An 18,970-nucleotide genomic window follows, 5' to 3' on the forward strand; every position below is an offset into this window, starting at 1 on the left:
CAAGAAAACTAGCCTAAACAAACTAGCAACTTGCTACAATAACATTGCCCGCTTTGCCACTGGTAACCCTTTTAGAACCCATCACTGCCTCAATTTGAAACACTTAGGCTGGCTGGAACTACAAAACTATCTTATTATCTCACAACTTACTATTGCCCACAAATTACTGTACCAACCTACTAACACTCCTATACTATCACAACTTTTACTCCCTTATAACAATCTCACCTCTCTTCGTTCCTCTTGTAAACTTATGACCAAACCCATAAAGGCCCACAACGGAGCTGGTGACTCTCTTTTCACCAATACTGTAGGGAGAGCATGGAATTTGCTGCCAAAGGAGTTAACTCTAATCTCATCCTTACCTCTCTTCAAACAACAAATCAAACTGTACTTCCAAAACCACTGGCTTTGTTCTTGTAGTACTGCAGGCTAACTTCCCTCTCCCCACCCTCTCTTTACCTTTAACCCTTCTTTTGGCTTAATAATTAGCATCTACCCTGTTTCTTTTCCCTTGCTGTCCTACTATGCTCTGACCTACTTCTCCCATCTCTCCCACCTCCTGACTGTCTTCCTTCTTTTCCTCTCTCACTTCCTGACTCCTGCCTCTTCCCTATTATTCATCTTACATTCTCCTTCTATTTCTCTACCCTTCTGAGCTTTAACTGATATCTATATGGCAGATGCCTTATTGCATAACCTTTATGTACTAGGTAAAATGCTTTGAAACTGACCGAACATTATGTATGATTTTAAACTGTTTGAGTTCCTTAATGTACGTTGATTTTATTAACAAGTTGATTTATATTTCTTTTTTTATTGTATGTCTTTATTAACAATTTGTCTGTCTGTCTTTATTATGTTATGTGTGGAGCTTTTCTCCCCAGGCCTCTACTGAAAATGGACATATATTCAGCTAGACTAGCCCAGTCAACAAATGTAAAATAAAATAAATAAATAAATTGTCAAGTCCCATGGAGGCTGAATTGTTTGCCTTTGAGAGGGCATTAAAGGCCTGCTCCCTGGTGATGAGGGGAGGGGGACAGGGGCTGGGGATGTCCTGGTTTACTGATGGGGGGGACAGGGGGTGAAGTTTTCACTGAACCTGTCTGCCAGCTGGTTGGCTATATCTGTGGCATTTGTGTATGTGGTATTCTTGACCACCAGTTCAGGGCGGATTTGGGTGTCACCTCTGAGATTGCAGACGTATGTGAAGATGACTTTGTGATTGTCTTTAGTGGGTATAGCCAATTTGGACTCGAAGTTAGCCTTAGAGGATTTCACCAGTGACCTTATTTGCTTGTTTAGACAAAGCAGAGATTGTTTCCAACTTGGCACCTGCTCCTTCTTGGTCCTGGACAGAAATCTTTTCCTTTTATTATTGAGTTTGTTTATTGCTGCTGTCCACCAGATAGGTTTACTCTAGAGGAAGATGATTTGGTCCTGTCAGGTATTGCTGAGACCATGCAGCTATGTAGGTGTTCATATAGTTCTTTGTTGTAGGCTTTGACATTAGTGCTAGTCCAAATGGAAGGGACAGTGGCTATGACCTGCATATACTTTCTCTCAGGAGGTTATATTTAGGTTTGGAAAAGTTTTTTTGTTTGACCTTGGCAAGGGGGGGGGGGGCTGTCAGGGAGATGGTGACTTCGAAAGTGATCCCTTTATGGTCAGATCTCACCATGGAGGATGACAATATAGGGATGTTACAGTGGCTACTCATGTTGGTTTAGTACCAGGTACAGGATATTTTCATCTCTCGTTGGGCTGTAGACCAGCTGATGCATTGTCATTGACGAAGTTGAAGAATCTCTGGGCATTAGTGTTTGGGATAGAATAGGTCTTCCACTCTGTGATTGCCCAGGATCAGGGTAGAAGGTTGAATCTTGATGGATTTAAGTAAGTAAGTCCAGATAGGTGGAGTGGGTGTCCTGAGTCATGGTTGGGGGTCTGTAGCTAGCTCTGATTTGAATACGTGTTTTGTCAACAGTTAACTGCACCTGGAGTGTCTCCTGTTCATTGTACTGTTTGAGCTAGCCTGGAGGTGTGTATGTCTTTGATAAATAGTGAAACTCCACCTCCTTTGGCTTTGTAGCCCTCCATTTGGGGTCTGAAAGTATGGTAGGACAAGTAACCTGCTAAGGGTGGGGTGCTCTTCACAGCTTTGAACCAGTTTTCAGTAACTGCACAAATGTCAGCCTCTTCCAGGGTGAGGAATGCTTGCAATGAGTGCAGTTTCATGTTAAGACTACTAACATTTAGCAGCATTACCTTTAAAATTCATTTAGAATAATTTTTCATGCTGGTAATTTTGTCCTCATGACTTTGCCAGAAGCGTGAAGCCCAGGGGAGACATATGAAAGTCATTCCTAGCAAAGCATCGTGGTGTGTCACTCATGTCCTCCCAGGCCGTCACGTACTGAATCCCCATGGAATGACACCAGGAACTAAGACAATTGTTAAAGTCAATTGTTTTCTGTTTGTATTGAGGCATCATTCTAGGTGATGATAGGATGCTGCTTCAGGCTAGGGACATACCTGCCTGGGACACATATACAGTGAGCTCAATCATGTCTCTCTTCATATAGTCTAAAGAGGCACATCTCAAGTAATTCACACCAACATGGACTATGACAGAGTCATAACAGTACCTGTTGTTAAGAGACTTGAGTGCACACATGATAAGATAGATTGTAGCACCTGGCAAGCAACTTACTGTGATTTTCTCCTTGTCTAGCCTGGTGAGGGGCACATATGTGTGTTTCACGATAAAGTCTCCTATAACTAGTATGTTGGGTTTGTGGCTGGGCCTTCGAGGCTCTCAGACACAGACGTGTGTACTGTGCTTGCTGTAGGTTGTGATGTGAATGTGTGTTTTTGCCTTGGAGGTCTCTTGTTTACATATGCTTTTGTTGAGAACCTCCGCATATGTGTGAGTGTGTTGTACAGGTGTGGGTGATGTTAGAGGTGTGGTGTTTGTGGTGTTTGAGCAGACAATCTTCTCAGTACCAGATGAACTGGCTTGTGACTTAGACAGCAATGTTTCTAGGTTCTTATTGTAATTGCATCTCTCACATATTGTGTTCTTAGGTGGTAATAGTAGAGCATTGTCCATGTACATGAGGTAGTTGCTACACTGTCTAAGGATGGCTATATCAACCAGACTAGCAAGAGAATCCATAGGAAATTTTTCATCCATGGTTGTCAGAATCTGTGGAAGAGAGGTCAGGGATAGTAAAGTGGGTACTATCTGAGAAGAGTACCTATAGGTGTGAATAGACTGGATAAAATCAATACAGTAGCTGCAAAGGAGGGCCTTACTTATACAAGAGTACTGGTAAGGGAAAAAAATGCAGCTGAGTTACCTCACAAAGGGTTAAAACAGCACAGGAACGATGCACGACATGCAAGCAAGCTCAAACCCACACAAACATGAGGTTTAAGTACCACAAAAGCGAAAGTAAAATAGAAACACTGGAAATGACAAATCAAGTCTTGTACCTGAGCTCTTAGCTAAACACCCTTTGCCAGACCAGTTCCAACCAGTTCACTTACTCCCATTAAGTGCAGGTAGGTCCCAGCGAACACAAGATGGCATAGCAAGAAACACGAGAAGTACGCAAACAGAGCTGGATACAGAAAAACCTGTAACCAGACTATGCTAAAGATATTTAAACTCTATTTAGGTTGATTTAACACAGGGGAACGGATACACACTTAAATATAGCAGCAGAACAGTTCACAATCATTTAAAGAGTTTAACAGTAAAACAGTGAAAAAATACAGTGCAGATATAATGCAAGGTAATAAAACAGCATGGTTAGTCAAACACAAGTGCAATATAAGTCAGAATAATTTGAAAAATGGCACTTAATTTTGTAGATTCTCTCAGCAGCTTTGAAATCAGCACCGGGTAGATGCAGAATGCTCACCACCTTGTAGCTCGACTAAAACAAGCAAATACCACAAAATGAAAGTAAAACAGAAACACTGGACTTGACCAATCAACCCTGGTCCTTGAGCTCTTACTTAGCTAAAAACCCTTTGCCAGACCAGTTCCAACCCGTTGACTTAATCCCACTAAGTGCAGGTAGTCCCCAGCCAAAACAAGATGGTTTAACAGGAAACTCACAAACAGATCTGGATACACCAACACTTGTAACCAGTCTATGCTATAAGTTCATAGGCTCATAGGTAGGTACTAGGCTATCGGCCCTGGGGCCTTTATAAGCCTAGCAAAAAAGTTCCCTGACTTTTGCCACCCAAGAAAGTTATTTTCCTGTGCCCCTGTCTAGCAGAGACACAGAAGTGATCCCCGGGGTGAATTTCCTATTTCCCATCCAATTGTCGAGATTTTTCTTTAAGCGGGCTAATGAATGGGTAGTCTGTTCCAGAGCATGGGAAGTTTCTGGGACAGGAATCTATCCCTCCAGCATGTTTTGTTTATTATGGTGGCAAGGTTTAGGTCCCTGGAGCATGTGGCTCAGAGAGATTAGGGTTTCTTTAAGTGTAGCATGTCCAACAGACCTGGGTTTGACATGGCTTTGTATGCTAGGCAGAGATCGCCTCTGAGTAGGCGATAAGCGATGGAGTAGAGCTGGAGTTTTTTGAGACGGTCTGCGTATGACATCTGTTTGAAGCCAATAATCCTCTTAGTGAGGTATTTCTGTGGCCTTTCTAGTTGTTGCAGATGTCTTGCAAGGTTCATGCCAAACGGGCGTTGTGCTCTATAATGGGTCTGATGAGGGATGAGTAGACAGGACCAATTACCTCTTTTTTTCTGGAGGTGAACCCCTTTGTGATGAGGTGTGCCACACAGAAGGATTTCCTGACTACTATGGTGATGTGATTATCAAAGGAGAGCCTACTGTCCACCTGTGTCCCAAGGTCTCTTATCACACTTTCGGTGTTTAGTAGGCTACCACCTATGTGGTAGTTCATGGGTACAATGTTTTTCCCAAAGGGGATGACAATGCACTCCTTGGCATTGAGCTTAAGGCCATGACTTTGACACCAAGCATCAGTCTCATTGAGGCCCCTGTGTAGAACGTCCGCATCATTAGGTGATTCTATTATGGCACCTAGTTTGCAGTCATCTGCGAACTTCATTAGCCAAAGACCTGCTGTATTAGCCTGGACTTCTGAAAAGTAAATGCCAAACAGGAGAGGACCTGTGGTACTCCACTTGTCACTGATTTGAAGTTGGATTTGAAGTTGGATACTTTCACTGTGTGGGTTCTGTCAGTGAGCCAGTTGGCCACACATCTTGTGACATAGGGATTTATGCCCAGTCTAGTGAGTTTATCTGTAATTCCAGAGTGGGGGATGGTGTTGAAAGCCTTGGTGAGGTCAAGATAGGCTGTGTGAACACCTTATCCTTGTCCACGGCTCTGGTGACTGCTTCAAAGAAGACAATCAGGTTTAGGAACCATGACCTACATTTTACAAACCCAAACTGAGTGGGGTCCAGAGTTTGGAGGTTACCTATATCCTGGTTTATAAGCTCCAAGATGATACATTCCATGGCCTTGCAGACCAGGCTCGTCAGGCTAATGGGGTGATAGTTCCCGGCGTCTGTGTTGGCGTCCCCCTTGTGGAGTGGGATAACCATCACTGTGTGCCATTTAGTAGGCACAAAGCCTGAAGTGAGGCTATGATTGAATATGGTACTTAGGTGGGGTGCCAGTTTGTTCTGTAGCTCATGCAGAACGCAGACTGGGATGCTGTCAGATCCCATGGATGCTGTGTTCTTGGCTTTGGAGAGTGCGGTCTTTACTTGTGCAGCCATGATTACAGGGGCTTTGCATTCTTCCGGTATAGTGATGGGCCCTTTGGGGGGGGGGGTGAAGTTTGCACTGAACCTATCTGACAGGATGTTGGCAATTTCAGTTGGTTCTGTATATCTAGTGCCATTGTGCTGTAGCTTAGAGCAGATCTGAGTGTCACCATTGAGATTCTTGACATAGCTGTAGAATGCTTTGTGGTTGTCTTTAGAATCAGTGGCGATTTTATTTTTGTAACTAGCTTTGGAGGATTTTATGAGGGATCTCAGCTTCTTACTGAGGCTGGCCAGGGAGTTCCTGCAATCAGGGGATTTTATTCTTTTTTGAAACAGCTTCTTCCTTCTGTTGTAGAGTTTGTTTATGGCAGGGGACCACCAGATTGGCTTCATTTTTTTAGAGGATAGTGTCTTGGTTCTGTTGGTGATGGCACGATCCATGCACTCATGTATGTGCTTATACAGTGCATGTGTATAGGATTCAGCAGTCATACCTCTATTTTCCATCTGTATGGGTGTAGTGAAGCTTATCACTTCTGTCTTAAGAAGCATGATGTTGGCTTTGGAGAAGGTTTTTACAGTGGTTTCCTTAATGTGGGAGTGGAGGCGGGATATTGATGTCTAAGGTGATTAGCTTGTGGTCGGATCTGACCAGCAAGGAGTTGACCTCTGGCATGGAACATCGGTTGCCCATATTGGTAATGACCAGGTCAAGGAAATTGCTGCTCCTGGTGGGGGTATGGACAAGCTGATCCAGGGCATTGGAATTTATGAATTCCAGAAAACATTGAGCAAATGAGTTAGTACATGAGTAGTTTTCCCAGTTGCTTGTGGAGTAGTTGAAATCACCCATTATTAGGGTATTGGACTGTACTTTAATATTACCCAGTATATCAAGAAACATGGAGTGGGCATCCTGGGGCATGGCAGGGGATCTGTAACAAGCTTCAACCTGAATTGCAGTCTTGCCCAGTATTAGTTGCACTTGGATAATTTTGGATGCATTACGTTGCGCAACTAGCCTGGAAGTGTGGATATCCTTAATGAATATGGACACAGCTCCTCCTTTAGTGTTTCAGTCCAGGTTAGGTGGCCGAAAGGTGTGGTATGAGTTATAGCCTGGTAATGCAGGGCTGCTCTCTGGAGCCTTGAACCAGGTTTCCATCACTGCACATATGTCAGTGTTCTCCATTTTAAGGAGTGCCTTGAGTGAGTGCATTTTGAGGTTTAGATTTCTAGCATTGAGTAGCATTACCCTCAGATTTTGCTTGCTTATACCTGCTACGGTGGTGAGTTTGTCATTTGAACCTTTTACCTAAAAGCGGCACTATAGGGGTGGCAAGAGCCTTTGCCAGTATCCAAAATCCCAGGGGCGACAAGTGCAGGCCATCTCTGGCAAAGCATCGTGATCTGTCTATCATGCCGTCCCAGGCAGACAGACACTAGATCCCCTTAGAATGACACCAGAAGCTTAGCCAATTGTTGAAGTCAATCATTTTGTCCTTGTATTGTGGTATCATTCTGGGCAATGGCAGGATGCTACTCAAGGCTAGGGTCATACCTGCATTGGCTACATGATCCAAGAGCTCTTCCATGTTTCTTTTCATGTAGTCCAGGGAGGTACAATGTCCAACATGGACAATGACAGAGTCATATTTGTACTTGTTGTGGGGTGACCTGAGTGCGTGGGTTATGTGTCAGATCCTGGCACCCGACAGGCAGCTGACAGTAACCTTCTCCTTGTTTAGCCTGGTGAGTGGCACATCAGTGTGCCTGACTATAGAATCACCTATGACTAGTGTGTTGGGTACGTTGTTTTGCCTTATGGGCTGAGGATGAGTGGCACAATGATTTTGTGGGCTATGTGTCATTTGGGTAGTGCTGGTGATGGTGATTGCTTGCGTTTCAGCTTTAGAGTTCTCTGTTATTTGGGCAGATTTTTATTGAGAGCCTTCGCGAATGTAGGTGTGTGTTTTGTGTTACTATGTGTGGGTTTAGGTGGTGTAGGTTTTGATGGACTATGTGTTTTGTATGGTGTGGTGCAGATGTTTATCTTCTCCTCTTGACTCTCTAGTACAGTCTTGGCTAGACAGAGCTTGTCTTCCAGTTTGGCTATATAAGTAGATATTTAAACTCTGTTTGGGTCGATTTAACACAGGAGAAGAGATACTCACTTAAATATAACAGCAGAACAGTTCACACTCAGTAAACTTAACAGTAAAACAGTGAGAAAATACAGTGCAGATGAAATGCAAGTTAATAAAACAGCATGGTTAATCAAATACAAGGGCATTACAAGTCAGAATTCAGTGGATATAAGAAGTTTACACACCCCTGTTAAAATGCCAGGTTTTTGTGATATAAAAAAATGAGACTACAATAAATCATTTCAAAACTTTTCCCACCTTTAATGTGACCTATAACCTGTACAATTCAATTTAAAAACAAATCTGTTAGGGGAAAAAATATAAGTGTGCAGACCTTTAAACTAATACTTTGTTGTGTGTGCACACCCTTAAACTAATACTTTGTTGAAGCACTTTTTGGGTTGAGATTTTGTAGATTACTTGTATCCTTATTTATTAACTCCATAATGACCATTTTGGCAGCTTTTCAAATGAGGCTGGTCAGGTTTATGGGTTTATAATGACCTATGCCGCACCTTTGTGCAAGGAGTTCAAATACCCCATACAGTGGAGTGGACCTCTTTCCTACATAAAATCCCTCAAGCTTTGGATTCATCACCTTTCTGAAAAAAAAGGAAAAGTGACTTCTCTTGTATATGAGTGATGCCCCATGACTATTTTACTTATTGTCCATGGGAGTACGATGCCTTTATTACATCCAAAGTGGTAGCTATGCAAGCAGCATTAATGTAGTCTTACTCCTGCATTACATAGTTCTCAAGCATACCTTATTTGGAGTCTTAGAAAGTTTTTGTTCCTCAAAGTTTCACATTGAAAGGGTCTGTCAATCATTTAGTATTAGGATATTTTTTTAACGGATATTCATGGTCAATAGAAATTAATCATATTAATTCATTAAAATATCTTGTTTTATAAGTAAAAGCAGCATATTTTGACCATCCTATGACCTTCCTGGTTGAAGCTGTTAGTAAGACATGAGTATGTGTCCCACATTTTGCCCATTTTTTCCACATTATGAAGGCTAGTGTTCCTCATTTTGGAGATGGAAGGTTGAGAGCTATGCTGCATTATGGTATTCTGACCGGCAAACTGCAATCAATACTTTAAAATCTTTTGTATGACATAATGTGCAGCATTCAGTGGCATGATTTAGCTGCTACAATATCTTAAAAGTGCACTTACTTGAGAAGCTGGCAAATCATACTTTAACTTTTCAAAAAACTTAAAAAATTCAGCAATTTTGCTCCAGGAAAAAACGAGTCAGCCTGAAGCATGCAATCATTTTATATTTCTTTAGTGGCAGTGTTTGAAATGTTAATAATATTCATCTGAGAATGTGAATGCATTTTACGTTTGCATATTTAGGGACAAGTTTTAACTACCTGTTGCATTTTTGTCCCTACTGAAGTAGTAACCAAGAAATATAGTGCATATTCATTGGTTTCATTTCATACTCATTGCATAGTCTGGCAAAAGGAAATGCAGTAAAACAGACACTAGTAAAACAATTATCTTTTTTTACAATATATCACAACATCTCAAAATGTCCCCTCTGTTACAAGTAATGACACTTAATCTGTACAAATATCCTTTCAGATAACTCTCACTTATCTATAAAATTTATCTGTAATGAAAAATTCAAATAACTGCCCACATACAACTTCATACGTCATGCGTATGTCATACACTTCCTAATGTGTGAAAAAATGAAAATGCACACATCTGTTGTGAACTGGGTCTATATACATTTTCTGTAAGGATAATATGAAATAATAATAATAAAGTAAAAATATGAGAGATAAAATATTGCTTGCATCATCATTATGTTATACTCTGACAGGATTATAACCTTCTTTGATTGAAAAAAAACATGTAAATTGGCTGAAAGTAAAAGTTATAATGATTCCTTCCTCAACACACACACACACACACACACACACACACACACACACACACACACACACACACACACACACACACACACACACACACACACACACACACACACACACATAAACATACATATAGAAATTCATACAAAACACCCATTATTATTTCACAAACACCAGAACTGCACACACTCAGAAGGTGGCTATCTGTCAGGATGGTGGAAACAATAGTATATGCAGGCCATGTAAATTACTTTTTATTCATTTGATATCAAATGATCATTAATATGGCTTGACAAGGGTGGGCAGTGCACGTACGTAGTAGCAGCAAGTTGGAATATATTACTTCTGTAATTTGCTTATTACAGCAATGTACTTCATAGAGGCAACCAGTTGAAATACTGAGACCTGCATGAGTGAGCCCCACAATACTTTGAATTATCAAAAATCTAGACCTGCATATAATAAGTCTGAGGTATAGTGATCTCAGTAGCTAACAGCAATCAAATAATCAGTAAAGGTTTTGTTTCATGCCTTCACATGCATCCTGCCTCTCCACCCCCCATCCAAACAGCAGCCACTTTATGACTGTGAATGTTTAGGATAGTTGCTTGTGGTTCAAGTTGAAGAAATGGCTACTGTAATGTATTTCAACCTACTGCTCTCAGACAAAAGCACTGCAGATCCTTGACAAGCAGTGTGAATAATTGCACATTGTTTTGACACAGAATCTGTCTCCCCACTTCCATTAAAAAGACTACTTTCTAACTGTGTACACAGTCTGTAAGCACTTCTGTTTATTTTTTTTTTAATTTGTAATAATTGTTTAAACTTGTTGACATATCTACACTCTGCTATTTTTATCAACTTAATGACTTAATTTTCTGTACATTTTTTTTTTGCTATGTACTTTTTGTATCCTTTGTAACCTTTGGGGCTTCCCCCAGGCCTCCGCTAAAAATGGGCACCTGCACAGTTGAACTATCCCAGTAAACAAACATCAAATAATAAATAAATAAATAAGGATGCCCCTAGCCTGTAGCAAGACCTGAATTTGCTTCTTGTTATAGACCATGAAACCCTGATCACAATCAAAAGAAACCCCCAACATATTTGTCGGTGGTAATGGTAGCATAGTTTTGCACATAACAGCAACATCCATGAAGATCTATCTGAATGTCTGCTGCTATAGTGATGCCTGGTTAAATGAGAGCTTGCAGGGAAACAGTAGTACTGGTTACTCTGAGCAACAGATTGGCTGTGGATAGTATACTACTAGTAAATTAACATGGTGTGCATTAATGAGTACCACTTCCTAGAATCACTCCTTACCCTGGAAAACACTGATCTATACATTGAAGCATAGACCTAGGTCAGGACCAGTGAAAGCACTTTATTAGTGCAAGGTTTCAATGCCTATGATATGTTCAGGCCAACCTCTTCAGATGAAGGCACTAATGGAATCAGAGTTATAATATTCTTAAAAAAATATTTCTGGGGTTGTTAAACAAGATAACAACTTGGAACTCCTCGATGTTCAGTTATTATTAATAAAACCCACTTCATGTTATAACTAACTATAGGACCCCCTCTATGTCCTCTTCATCCCATACCTACTGCATTACCTTTATGAAGTCCCTTTGCATTTAGCCAAGCACTGTTCTCTTAGAAGACTTCAAAAATCCCTCCATTAACTAGGAGATGTTGTACACATCTTTAAACATGTATGCTCAAACATTTCTGGACATCATCAATACAAACTCTTTGGCCAGTTAGTCCACACCACAACCAGAAGGGATAAAATCCTGGACTTGGCCCTTTAGTAATATAGGTAGCTTTGCTCTCCACCATTTATAACTTTTACCCTGGTCAAATCAGACTGCAAATCAGTCACATTTATCTTAAGGCTAAAAGCAGATGCATCGTCCAATACCTCGCTAGTTTCAGATTATGCTAAGGATTTTCTAATAAAATGAAGTGATGACTTCAGTAAATTCAAAAGCCTCTTCAATCTTAATGACCCCACTGCCTATGCAGAATTCTTTACCAACAAATGCTAAACACATGTAAATAGCTGCATAGCATCCATTCCCCTTAGAAGGATACAACACCAAATTTAAAAATAAATCACTATGGCGGAACCCTAATATAGCCATCTATAATAAAAGACAATAATCCACATTGCATGCAGAATTAACTCTATATATACCAGATAAACTTAACAAGGAACTCCAGAGAGTGATCAAATCAACCAAATTCAGATATAAGGTAAAAACAGCCACCCAGGTGAAGGATAACCAAAATGCATTCATTAACAATGTTAGAAATTTCAGAAACAATGCCTATCACTGTGCAGAGCAAATAGTAAAGGAAAGCACATATCTGAACCCAGAGGACATAGCTAATCTACAACAGAACAAAATTTAGTTCACCCCCTTCTACCCTCCTATATTCCCAATCACATAACTGATTCAACATCTTCCACAAATCTCTTAAAAACAAGTCCACAAGGAACCATCCATGGCCAACAATAGTACCTCTTTGGGGTTGCATAACATACAAGGCTGCCTACAGAGGAGCCTGAAATATGATTTGTCAGACCCCTTATAAAGGTTATTCAGTATCATGCTCCAAAGAGACTTCATTCTGGTGACACCTGTAAGAACTTAAAGACATGTATATAAAAGCAGTAATGCTACCCCCAAGCATTAGTTTGTTTATCTTACAGCATGCTTATTGAAGCCTCAAAAATATTAAAATTTTGTGATTCATCTCAAGGAATGAAAAACATCTATATTTGTGCAGCAATGTTCTCTTTTCCATAATTTGTCTTAAGTTAGATTAGCTAATGGAATTCTTCCTTCCTTTATTTAATTGGGATACTATGGTTCATTTATGTGACTTTCATTACTATGTCTGTATTTGTCGAGTGTTTTGCTTCTGTTTACGATATTTTCAGATTTGCATCCTTGCCCACTCCCCCAAGAACCACCTTACTAATACATCCCAACACTAACCATGTCTGCTATATGGGATCTGTAATATCCTATGAGATAGTACAAACACAGACTGGAAATAAGTGATGCATTACATGTTTGGTCATAAGTTAGAGTATATGTAAGGGATTTTTTCAGTTTTAACTTGGATGTATTCAGAATTTTCCTTTTACTATCATTGCTTGCCTCCTGATTGACCTAACCAATGGTAAAGTTTCCTTGAAGGTTGAATGGACTGTAGAAACAGAACAAGCCTTTAAGCAAATAAATGACACTGTGTGTTCAGCAGCGATGTTACTATATCCAGACTTTGTGTTTTTATCCCCCCCCCTCGTTATCGGTTCAATGTGGGATATGGGTGATTTGTGAAGGTTTTATTGTAAAGTTCAGGATTTTTTTTTTTATTGTGGCAAAGAATGATATATAAACAAGGCTCTGGTACACTGTAACACTGTTTTAATAAATAAAATGTGTGTATGATCTTGGTACATCATTAAATTTTTTCTACAGAATTGGCATGTCATCAGCTCTACTAAAATTCCTCTAAACATGGCACAATTGTACAACTCACAACAAAGATGGTACATTTTCCAGACTGAAAAAAACAAAAAGGTCCAGCACAAACAGGGCGATAGCTCAAAAATATTTTATTATGGTGGCTTAAAAGACAAACAGCATACCGGTTTTGGCAACAGCCTTTCTCAGTGCTTCATGGAGGATATGAACAGCCAAGAAAATCGTCACACAAGCATTATGCAGACAATGAGAGCCAGTGAATCCTGAAATATTCCAATGTGTGCTTTAAATCAAGCCAACACATCCAATTCAGTACAATTCAGTACAAGGATGCTTTCTTTATTCAAACAAACAAGAAGATATAAGCACTTTCGTTCCAAAAATAAAAGCAGGAACTTCATCAGATACAAGGAAATTAAGGAAGTAAGCTGTTTTAAATAGGAAATCTTACATGACATCACTTCCTGGATTAGTGAAAACCACTCCCAAGTCTGAAACAGTCTTTTGGAACAGAAGTCTGAAACACTACACATAAATGTTTCAGCACAAAACAGTATAAATATCAAAATATATAAAAATACATATAAAAACTGATTGTACAAATGTCAACACCTTAAACTATGTATTATAAACACAATAATAAATATGTAAATATGTGTATATATAAAAATGCTTTTAAGATGCTTTTGAAAAAATATGTATGTATATAAAAACATATAAGTAAAATATGCATACAGTTAAAAATCCATTAGGAACAAATGATTAAATTTCATGTACATATACATATAACTGGTATGAAGGCCATAAAAAAAAAAAAAACATTTTTGTACCATATCCATATCTAAAGGGAATGTTTCACATCTCAAGAGCCCTCAATTTAAGCAGACTGCTTATGGAAAAGCTGTCATTTAAGCCTGGCCAATGAGTGGCATCAAGTCGTAATTGCCATAGCAACTCAGCTTTTTCGAGTAAATATGGCCAGGCTGCCCCCCTATTATGTCTTTTTTGGACTTCAAGTACTACAAATTTGAACTGGTGATTGTTGTACTCACTAATGTGTCTAGCATCACTTCACTAGCATCCCTTATATTCCTAAGGTGCTCGCTGATCCTATTTTTAAGCTTACGTTCCTTTTTCCCCACATAAAAGCATGGGCAAAAGGAACATAAAGCACAATAGACCACTCTTTCAGTTAAACAACTACACCTCTCAGGTATTTTTATTTTCATTCTATTAACTTCACATTCACTGACTTCTAAAAGGAAAGGGCAAAATTTACATGCCCTGCACTTAATCATCTGACCCTTCCTATACATTCCATCATTATTACATTCGAAAATGTTCTTCAAGTTAGGGCCCTTCTTGAAAACACACACATGTTTTTCTCCTAAGATTTAAAAAAAATTCCCTGTCACTACTCAACAAATTCCAATTATTTCACAGAATATCTTTAATAGTGTATGCGTCATTTGAGAAGGCAGTTGAAAAACTTGTGTGGCAATTAGTTACTTCAAACCCAGAGGAATGGTGCCCCCTATATATTTCCTGGTTATGGACAATTGTTTGGTCATTCACAACAGTGTCTGTGACTGTTTCAGTTATGTTCAACCCATTCAAATCGGGATGGTCAGTATTAGGGGTGCCCAAAATTGGTGCAAAATACCCATATTGTCTTTTCTCACTAACCTCCTTCATGATGTTGTCAATTAAATTGGGGGGATAACATCTTCTCAAGAACATTTCCTTCAAGTTGGGCATTCTCTGGTGAAACCTATCCAAGTTGTCACCATTCGTGCTGCACACACAAATTGGCCCTTAATAACTGCATGTTTCTGAGTGAATGGGTGGCAGTTGTCGAAATGCAGAAAACTATTGGAATAGGTTTCTTTTCTGAAAATTTCAGCCACAAATCTCTGCTGTTCCAGATCTTTCTTTAACAGAACATCAAGATAGGAAATTTCACATGCATTAACACTATATGTGAACCTCAAAAAGGAGGTTGAGTTGTTAATATAGTTAATGAATTCAACAATTTGGTCTCTAGGGCCTTACCATAAAATAAATATGTTGTCCAAATACCTTATGTAAATATGACAGAATCAGAAATATGTTGATTGTTTCAAAGTACGTTTTTCCCATTCTAACATGATGATAATGGCGTTCAGCCCGTCACATGCTGAACTCATAGCAACCCCTTGTGGTTGTAAAGAATATTGATTGTCGAACAAGATAAAAGTTGCTTATCACTGCCATATCCAAAATCTGTTTGTACATATTGATTTTGACCTGGCGTATTCCCTTAGAAAACAAATAATCACAAAACCATTCCTCCCCAATGGAATGTGAGATGACAGAATATAAATCTACTACATCAAATGTAATAAATAAAAAGTCGGACCTAAAACAAGTGTTATTGATTTTCCTTAAGAAGTCCCAGGAATCAATACATAAGTGCGGTTCATCCAAAAGTAACTTCTTCAGTTCAGTATCCAGAAATTTGGCTAAGGGGTGTGTGATTGATCCCTGGGCATCAACAGTGGGACGCATGGGTGGTTGTTGAATGTTTCTATGGAGTTTCAGCAAACCAAAAATTGTGGGAGTAATTGGAAATTCCATTGTCAGATAGTGTAGTTCGTGGATTGAAATGAGACCATCAATAAATAAGTCCTGGATGTACCCCCTTATTCTATTATATGTGCCATTTAACTAATTTAAGGAACTTTCACAATAAGTATCTGTCTCCAAGAGAGATTTCATTTTGTTGATATAGTCATCAGTTCTCATAATGACAACCCCACCCCCTTTATCTGGTTTCATTAATCTGATGCCATATAGTTGTTTTAAACAATTAAGCTCATCTCTCTCTCTGCTTTTGTTAAATTACTAATGAAACTATTGTTTCTAAACCTGTTACCCAGATTTCTAATATCGAGTTCACAAACTCTCTCAAAGGATGCTAAAATAGGATGGGTGGGGAGATGGTAAGAACTGGATAACTTGAGTGGTTGAAGTACCTGTTCTACCCCTTGAAACAAAACCTGTAAATTCAATTTCCTCACATAAAGTTTTAAATCAACCAGTGTATTCACAGTGTTTAAGTATTGACTAGGAACAAACATAAAACCTTTTGCCAAGAGGTCACAAGTAGTTACATTCAAGGAAATTTCAGTATAATTTTAAACTTTAAAGTCTCCAGTACTGTTGAGGTCAATATGTAAAGTTGGGGAACTTTCCCCTCGAACAATGTCAGGTATAGACTGTGATGAAATATCAGTCTCTATTGTCTCCTCCCCCTCCATGGACGATAGTTGTTTCCCCTGTTCACTCGGCCATTGCCTCTCTGTGCAGCGGCTTGAAAATGATTGTTCTGAAAGTTCGTACCTTGTACTGAATTGTACTGAACTGGACGTGTTGGCTTAATTTAAAGCACACATTGGAATATTTCAGGGCTCACTGGCTCTCATTGTCTGCATACTGCTTGTGTGACGATTTTCTTTGTGGTTTATGCATTTTTCATCCTTTACTAGGATATGAACAGCGACCTATGTCAGCAGGCAGAAGCAGTATCAAATTTTACAGCATTACTTCAACAGCAGCTGTTGTTTTCATTTGTAAGGCATTCTGCTGTATGAATAACTCCGTAGCTTAGGCAGTATGATGCCAGATGAAGTACAAGAGGTGCATAATTCAAACAACGATACCCCCAACCAGTATCACCAGCATTTACGTATGTAATGAAATGCATGCAGCAATGAGTCCTATAACATGCAAACATATATATGATCACCACAAACCTGATCACGTTATCTATGCAGCATGTGCTCCTCAGTAGATGAGTTTTCATTTGGTTGAATTATGCCATTACATACTTGACTTACATTTAGCTGACTATAGCATTTACTCTGTGATTCACTCTGGTTACAGATACATATATTAAAGCCATGATCACTTAATAAAGGGAGTGCAAGGGGCAAAGCACCCTATGTTGGGGGATTTGGGGGCCACAGCCCTCATGAATATTCTTCCTCTATATGTTAGGTAATGGTGATGGATGTTCACGTTTTCCTCAAACACAGAAGATGTATAGAAAAGTGTTTTTTTTCCACATGAAAATATAGTGGTACATTCTGATCTAAGTAAAGGGCTAGGGTAGTTTCCTAAGTATTATTTTATATGGTTGGTCCACTGTTTGGCTGGGTAAATGATTTTTTCAACAAAATAATATGAGTGAGTAAGTGAGTGAGTGAATGAGTGAGTTTGTGTACATATGTATCCATTTATTTATTAATTTTTTACATATATATATATATATATATATATATATATATATAGTATAGAATATATATATATATATATATATATATATATATACACACACACATATATAGACACACACACACACACACACACACACACACATATAAATATATTAGCTGTTACTATAGTTCAGCAGCTGAAAAGCAAACACATGATTCATTGATTACAACTGGTCAAATCATGTTTCATTGACTTTTGCTATAACACTAACACCACATGCCTCTGACCCCCCTGTGCAGGATGCATGTATTGCGTCAAGGGGTTGTGACAGACATTCACACTGTGCCATTTGGCTTTAGTGAATCTAATCTATATACATCTATATATATATATATATATATATATATATATATATATATATATATATATATATATATATATATATATAGATAGATATATATATGTGTGTATGTGTGTGTGTGTGTGTGTGTGTTTGTGTTATGCATACTTTTGTGTGTGTGTGTGTGTCTGGGTGTGTGTGTGTGTGTGTGTGTGTGTGTGTGGTCATGTACATGTATGCATGCTTGTGTGTGTGTGTGTGTGTGTGTGTGTGTATGTGTGTGTGTGTGTGTGTGTGTGTGTGTGTGTGTGTGTGTGTGTGTGTGTGTGTTATGCATGCTTGTGTGTGTGTGTGTGTGTTTTATGCATGCGTGTGTGTGTGTGAGTGTGTGTGTGTGTGTGTGAGTGTGTGTGTGTGTGTGTGTGTGTGTGTGTGTGTGTGTGTGTGTGTGTGTGTGTGTGTGTGTGTGTGTGTGCGTGTGTGTTATGCACGCTTGTGTGTGTGCACCTGTAATGACTAAGAAAGCATAAGATCAACAGTAAAGAGACTGAAACTAAAAAAGACTGAAGCACAAAAATACTGGCAAAATTGAACTTATGCTAGGGAGTGGTTTGTACCCCTTATGCACTGCTGTGCAATCTTGGAGTTGATATATATATATATATATATATATATATATATATATATCTATATATATATATATATATATATATATATATATATATAAATAATTAGCAGAGGGTGTGGGGTGCAGGGGGGCAAGTACCCCCAGCACCCCCCAACTAATTAGATATACCAGCTCCAAGGTCCCACAGCCATGAGGAAATAGCATAAGCCCCTCCCCAGTATAATTTTGTGTTTCAGTCTTATTACTTTTCAGTCTTTTTACTGTCAGTCTTATGTTGTCTCAGTCATTTGAGGTACACCTATATTATATATGCAGAGAGAGAGAGAGAGAGAGAGAGAGAGAGAAAGAGAATGATTTAGAGTTCAACAGTGTTGATTACTCAGAGATATTAACTAACCATTATAAGAGATGGAAGTGC

The 18,970-nt window shown here is 39.1% G+C and overlaps 1 protein-coding gene across 2 annotated transcripts in view; it reads right to left on the minus strand.

The window, feature by feature from the left end:
* Positions 1–18,970, minus strand: part of ERBB4 (erb-b2 receptor tyrosine kinase 4) — a 4,056,904-nt gene that overhangs the window by 952,975 nt on the left and 3,084,959 nt on the right. The window lies entirely within an intron of this gene.

The sequence above is a fragment of the Protopterus annectens genome, chromosome 6.part1, assembly GCF_019279795.1.
Source record: "Protopterus annectens isolate FY-2018-M chromosome 6.part1, PAN1.0, whole genome shotgun sequence".
Taxonomy (NCBI): Eukaryota; Metazoa; Chordata; order Ceratodontiformes; family Protopteridae; genus Protopterus; species Protopterus annectens.